The sequence below is a fragment of the Saccopteryx leptura genome, chromosome 1 (genome assembly GCF_036850995.1).
Source record: "Saccopteryx leptura isolate mSacLep1 chromosome 1, mSacLep1_pri_phased_curated, whole genome shotgun sequence".
Taxonomy (NCBI): domain Eukaryota; kingdom Metazoa; phylum Chordata; class Mammalia; order Chiroptera; family Emballonuridae; genus Saccopteryx; species Saccopteryx leptura.
Window position 1 is genome coordinate 159,883,321 of NC_089503.1, and position 6,664 is coordinate 159,889,984.

The window sequence follows — 6,664 nt, forward strand, 5'->3', positions numbered from 1 at the left end:
GGTGGAGGCCATGTAGATAGCCACCTGCATTATGTGTTTTGGAGCAAAAACAAAGGCCATCTGCTCCAAAATATCTCACTTACTGGCCTTTTCATTTTTTTTTTTTACATTTCTAAGATTTGAAATCTGCTATGGATCAAAAGTATAACTTGTTTAGGATGTACACACCATCTATTCCAAATGGCACTGGGGAGAAATGGAAGAGAAATGTTTGAAGAACTTTTATGTAGGTGATCTCTCTTAAAATGCACGTATTCTTCCTGAAAAGAAAGAAAGGCCCCATTAATACTATGCCTGTTAACACAGAAGTAAAGGCTAATTTACTAACTAATTTAGCTGTCACCTAGGATATCAGCACCGTGGTCTACCGTGGTTGGAACATATGAGTTTGATAGTGATTTGGGAAGGGGAAAGTGTTGTGCGTGAGGACCAGAATGTGGGATATGGATGTTTGTAACAGCAAAACCCTGGAAGCAATAAACAAATCATCACTGGGGAGAAATTGGTAAAAAGCATCGTGCGATATAATGGTACGTGACACAGCTATCTAAAAATAGTGGGCTCAGAGCTTCAAGTGCGAAAATGGAACATAGTCAACAAAGCAAGATGCAGAACAGAGTGCAGGTGTTAACTGTGGGAGGGGGCTGGGGGGCCTCAGATAAGTGAGGGAAGGAGCATTGTGTTCTCCTTTACTGCTTATATTTTAATCATAGGAATGTCTTTGTTTGGGTTCAGGAGTATGAGTGCATTTTCAAAGAATATAGGCAGTCTAGATGGAGTGACAGGAGGAATTACAGGGACTAAGAAACCTAGAGAAGAAATTGGGGCCCTACACATCTTGGGAAAAAGAGAGAATGAAGGGTCTTGGGCAGGCGCCGCCAAAGGGGAGTGGAACATGAAAGGTAGACCTCACCAAGGATGTGATTTTGTCCAGTTCTACCAGGTTTAATATGCAAGAGAGAGAGCAAGAGGCCACCTTCTTCCCGAAAGTGCAGGGGACGCTGCAGCATGTAGAGACGGTGGGGATCTCATGGGTTGTGTGACCTCCAGCTAACCAGGGACCACACACAACACAACAAAATGTTGGGGCCTCCCCCAGTGGCCACACGTAACTGCTCACCCTCCTAAAGGCATCTCTTTAGAGAGCCAGCATGCAATTCCAGAATGCATCTATTAAGAGAGCCAGCACGCAATTTCAAAATGCATGGCTTGTTTGTGGACCGACATGATGTCAGGAAGCTCTGAGTGGACTAGAGGTCAGGGGACTTGCACAGTAGCTCCAGCCTGTCACTAACTGTCAATGGGACATTGGTGATTCAATTGACTTCTTTAAACCTTATTTCTCTCTTCTCTCAAATGAGGGTATTGGAGAAGATGATGTCTCAGCTCCTCCTAGGGCTGCCAACCTCAGCTTCCACAGAAGAGCCTCTTTACTTTTCCCAGGATAGACAGATGTCATGCTTAAAAACAAAGGAGTCATGAAAAAGGTTTATTCTTAGAGAAAAATTTGAAGTTGGAAAGTAATAGTCTGTTGCAAAAAAAAAAAAGTAAAAATGCAACATTTAATGCGCACACACACACACACACACACACACACACACACACACACACACACACCTCTGCAGGACAAAAGCAATCGCTTGCCTCTGAGAAGCTGTAGGAAGAGAACACCCAGTTCCCAGTCCACCCGGAGAAACGGGAGGTGTGGGTAGGGATGGGCAGGGAAGACCATGACCGGAGTTGGGAGAGGGCGTAGGAAGCAGAACCACATTGGCTCAGTTTCTGGGTTACTTAGTGACTACAAATAAAGGCAGATTTTCTTTTCTTTTTTTTTTAAAGGTAGATTTTCTGATGTCAAGAGAAAACCTGTGGAAAGAAGCAAGAAGTCAGTTTTTTTATATTATTATTGGAGTTTGATTATATTTTTATTGGTGTGTTTCTTAAGGGAGGAAGTGAGGAGAGGCAGGAGACTGGAAGATTTGAAGGCATGGACGCCACCAAGCGGAAGGTGTCTAGGACAGAGAAAGTAGCTAGGTGAGCAGAGTACTTGGTTTGCACCGCTGACGAAAGAACACTCAGCTTAAGAAAAATCTTATCAGTGTTTATCTGAGCCAAAATGACAATTGCTGGGAAGTAAAATCTCAAGGAACTGAGGAAATGCTTCAGAAAATGGCATTTGTGCAGCTCCTTTTGTACATTAGAATCAAAGGAGGAGACAAGATACGGAAGGCTGCATGGAACCCAGCCTTAAGGGGGCAGAAGAAAGCAAAGCAGGGAAATCTGTGGGATTAGATAGCAAAGCGGAGAGACACATGCTTCGTTGACATTGGTGGGTACAGGTAGTTAGTAATTAACATTTACAGCACACAGCGATGCTATGCTGGGAATGAGATCTCAAAGAGGGTTCTGTGGGAGTACCCTGAGGGGTCTGGAAAAAGGAGATCATTCTGACATTTGCATCTTAGATGCAAAAAGACAATAGACAGGCTCACTTAACATAAAGATGGACCTTTGTCACGGAAGCAATAGGCTTAGGACATGACTATCTGCCAGGACTTGCTTTTAGTTAGGAATTTTTCTGTTCTGACCATCCTATGTGGTTATGTTCAGTTTCTGAGTCTGCAGGGTCCACCTTGCAGGCCTCCCCTGAGCCTGTCAGGTGTAGGACGTGGCCCCTGTTCCATCCACATCACACAGCCCCCAAGAAGAAAGAGTGTGAGAGGAAAGATTTAAGCATGAAAAGCTGTATGCACATCACGATGGTAGTACTGAGGGGAGGAAGAGGAACGGGATAGCTTCAAAGAAAATTCTTTATCCAAAGAGTAGGAAGGGAAGACTTAGATTCATGCTTTTAAGTTAATTGACAATATGAAGAAAGATCAACTGCAAAGTATGAGGGAGACATGAGCCTCAGTGTCTTCCTTGTACAAGGGGTGTGACACCCGCTTTAAAAGTTGTACCCATCAGACGGGATAGCCTCAGGCAGTGTGCACACCATGCACTTGGCTTCCACTGAGTGTTGGCTTTAATTGTTTTTGTTCCATCACGCTCATATGTATCACACAGACAGGCTGAGTCCTCTGCAGAGTTCAAGTCCAGAAGCACGAGGGGGTTATTTCTAGGATATCACAGAAGACTAGGGACAACGATGAAGCTTTGATCTAAACATTTTCAACATGAACTGGGAATAATGGAAAATCAAGGCTTGTATCTTGGGACAATGAAAGTTCTCTCCCAAAAGATAATGATGTACTTAGATAGGGATTGTCCCGGGAAGCGACAATGACTGAGCCATCAAAATGAGTGAACACAGCAGGATACACCTACAGCTGGTGGGAGGCCAGTCAGTCCTCACAGCTGCTGGGAACATCAGCCAATTCATAGTTTCCTTCAGCTTTACTGCCTCTTAATTGATCCAGTATGCATGTTTTTTTTTTGTTTCCTGTCTTTTTCTTTGTTTATTACTTATTACATGTCCCTGGGTGAGTCACAGTGTCTCCCTGGCATCAGTTCCGTGGACTGAACTGCATGAAGCACAAGATCCTTCCCAGCTTGGACATTTGTGCGTACTGGGCAGGGGGCATGGCAGCCCCTGGCACAGCCTCCTCAATCCTGTCTAGTCTCAGCGACTTATTCCTGAAAAATGCTACCATGGCTCTGGTGTCTGAGCTGAAAGAATAGACCAAAGCAATTGCTGAGTCCAGATGATGGGAAAACCCAAGGGGCAGTAGGCAGTTCTGAAAGTATTCATTTGGTGAACAGACAGGGATGGCTTTACGTGATTGTTCTGTGGTCCCAAGCTCGATTATAATCATGGGTTTAATTGGGGAAAAAAATGACAACTCACAATTTAAGCTACCCATTTTCACTGGGGTGAAAAGCAGACGGTACCAATGCAGCTTTTATCTTGGATGAGTTAGAAAGTGTGTTGTATACAAGTGTGCCCCCATAGCCCCATGCATGCCGGTGTACACCTGGCTTTAGAATAGACACTTAATCTAGAGTGTTGGCTTTCATTTTAATTTATATGTATTCAAATATAAAGACAAACCATTGTTGAAATAAATGTAAGCCAGTAATGAAAGTGGAATATATCAATATATGGACCTAAATTGAGATTTCATTGAAGGAATTAATGAAGACAGCCACCTGTCCTCATAGCCTACACTTTCACATTGTGTGAACCGTCAAGCCAACTAGTGCATGATATCAAAGAGTTTGCAATAAATTATTTATTTGGATTAGAAAATGAACTGTGTTTCTAAACCAAGTGTAAATGAGAGATAACGGTTTTGCTGTTTTGAGGGGATATGTGCATTTTCACTGAAAATCAGAGCAAGGAGTAAAGTAGATAGCCTAAGATGCAAAGGGGTGGCTTTCTGTCAGTGGCTCATAACTTGGCTGTGCATTAGAATCACAAGGGGAACTTCACAAAATACCAGTGCCTGGGCTTCCCCGCCCCCGAGATTCTGAGTTAATTAGTCAAGGGTGAGTTCTCAGCACTGGGATTTGTCCAAATTCCCCAGGTGATTTTAATGTGCTAAGTTGGGAATCCTTGCTGCACAGTGAGAGAGCCTCTCCTGGGGCTGGAAGGGGAAAGCCGGAAGGGGTGGGTCTGGGAAGACATTGCAGATAGAACTTATGCATTAGAGGAGGGGCTGGTCTGGAGCAGCATTGCTTAAATGTTAATGTGCACACTCATCTCTTGGGACCTTGTTAAAATGCAGATTCTGATTCAGTAAGTCTGAATGGCTCCTGAGATTCTACATGTCTAAGAAGCTCCCAGATGATGTCCGAGCGGCTGATCCAAAGACCACATTTGAGTGGCAAGGGTCTAGATGACCTTGAAGAACCTTCTGATACGAAGATTCTATTATTGTCTGACTTGAGAACATCAGGGCTCGAGGAACTATTTTTCCAGAGAGGGAGCCCAAAGGCTTGAACCACGGGGTGCTATTTGCCCAGCCCTGACACAATGCTGAACAGACTTGCCAAGAAGCACAACTCCCTTGACCTACAGTTGGAGGACTCAGGTTGAGACCCAGTGGAGAAGCAGACGTTTTAAGGAAACATATCAGAGCTGAAAGGGAAACAAGGGGAGTACTCAGATGCTCTGCTCAGTAGACCTGGTGTAAACTTGGAAATCAAAGCTTAAGAGTAAGATGGAAAAAAGTAGGGATGAGAAGTAGATATATTATATTTAAGTATATCAAACTATTTCAAAGTTTATATTTTACATTTAAAAATTTTTGAAACTATATTTGGGCAAAAGCATTAAAGATAAATCTAGTTAAGTGCATATAAATGAAAACCATACTAGTTTTAAAGATGAGCAGTCACCAGGGACTGTGGAGGGGGGAGGGATTGTTTACAAGGGGCATGGTGCATTTTGGGGGTGATGGTAGACCAGTTCTATGTCTTGACTGTGGTTACCCAATTGTATGTATTTGTCAACGTTTTTAGACTTGTATACTATATGTAAATTTTACCTCAATAAATCTGAATTTAAAAAATTGCATATTATGTCCTTTTTATTATTAAATTTGTTCTCTCTGCATTTCCTTAACCTCCTTCCCTAGCTAATATGTCCTGACTGTTTAGTCAGGCACAATACTAAATGTTTACAATAATGTGGAACAATTTCAAATTGTCATTTTCTTTCTTTCTTTCTTTCTTTTTTTTTTTTGGTATTTTTCTGAAGTTGGAAACAGTCAGACTCCTGCATGCGCCTGACCAGGATCCACCTGGCATGCCCACTGGCCCATCTGGGGCGTTGCTCTACTGCAACCAGAGCCATTCTAGTGCCTGAGGCAGAGGCCATAGAGCCATCCTCAGCGCCCGGGCCAACTTTGCTCCAATGGAGCCTCGGCTGCAGGAGGGGAAGAGATAGACAGAAAGGAAGGAGAGGAGGAGGGGTGGAGAAGCAGATGGGTGCTTCTCCTGTATGCCCTGGCCGGGAATCGAACCTGGGACTCCCACATGCCAGGCTGACGCTCTACCACTGAGCCAACCGGCCAGGGCCTCAAATTGCCATTTTCATGGGTCAAAAGATGATCAAATATCAGCTCTTTCATGTGACTTAATCTAATATTTACCACAACCCTTTAAGTTAGATACTATTTTTATTTTCATTTGAGGTACAAAATGAGGTTCAGGGTGATTAAGTACTTTTCCAAAAAACAATGAGGAGCAAAGCCAGTTCCAACTATATAGATGGATGATTAACAGAGAGAAGTCATGAAACACAGACAGTCTCAAAGGCAGAAAGCAGATACTCCCACAATACGATCCGTCACCCAAAGTGATAACGTTTTGGTGTTTCATCATTAAATACTTTTCAATAAAAATTATTCTGATGCTTTTAAAAAATAATTGAATAAGAGAGATAGAGACATTGAATAAATCCAGTGGAGCTAGAAATGAAGATTTTGTCTTATTCCAATTTGCCAGGCATTTTTATAATTGAAAAACAGTTTAATGCTATTTTACACACTAACAGGTTTAATTTTCCCACTCATCTTCTCCTCTCCTCACTTGCTACCCCTTAATATGAAGTCAACTTCACGTATGTAAGATGGCGATTGATAATTACCCTGCATTTCCAATACAATGTAGCACTCAGAAAGAGCCTACAAGTATCTGTGTAAATAATTACCACATTAAT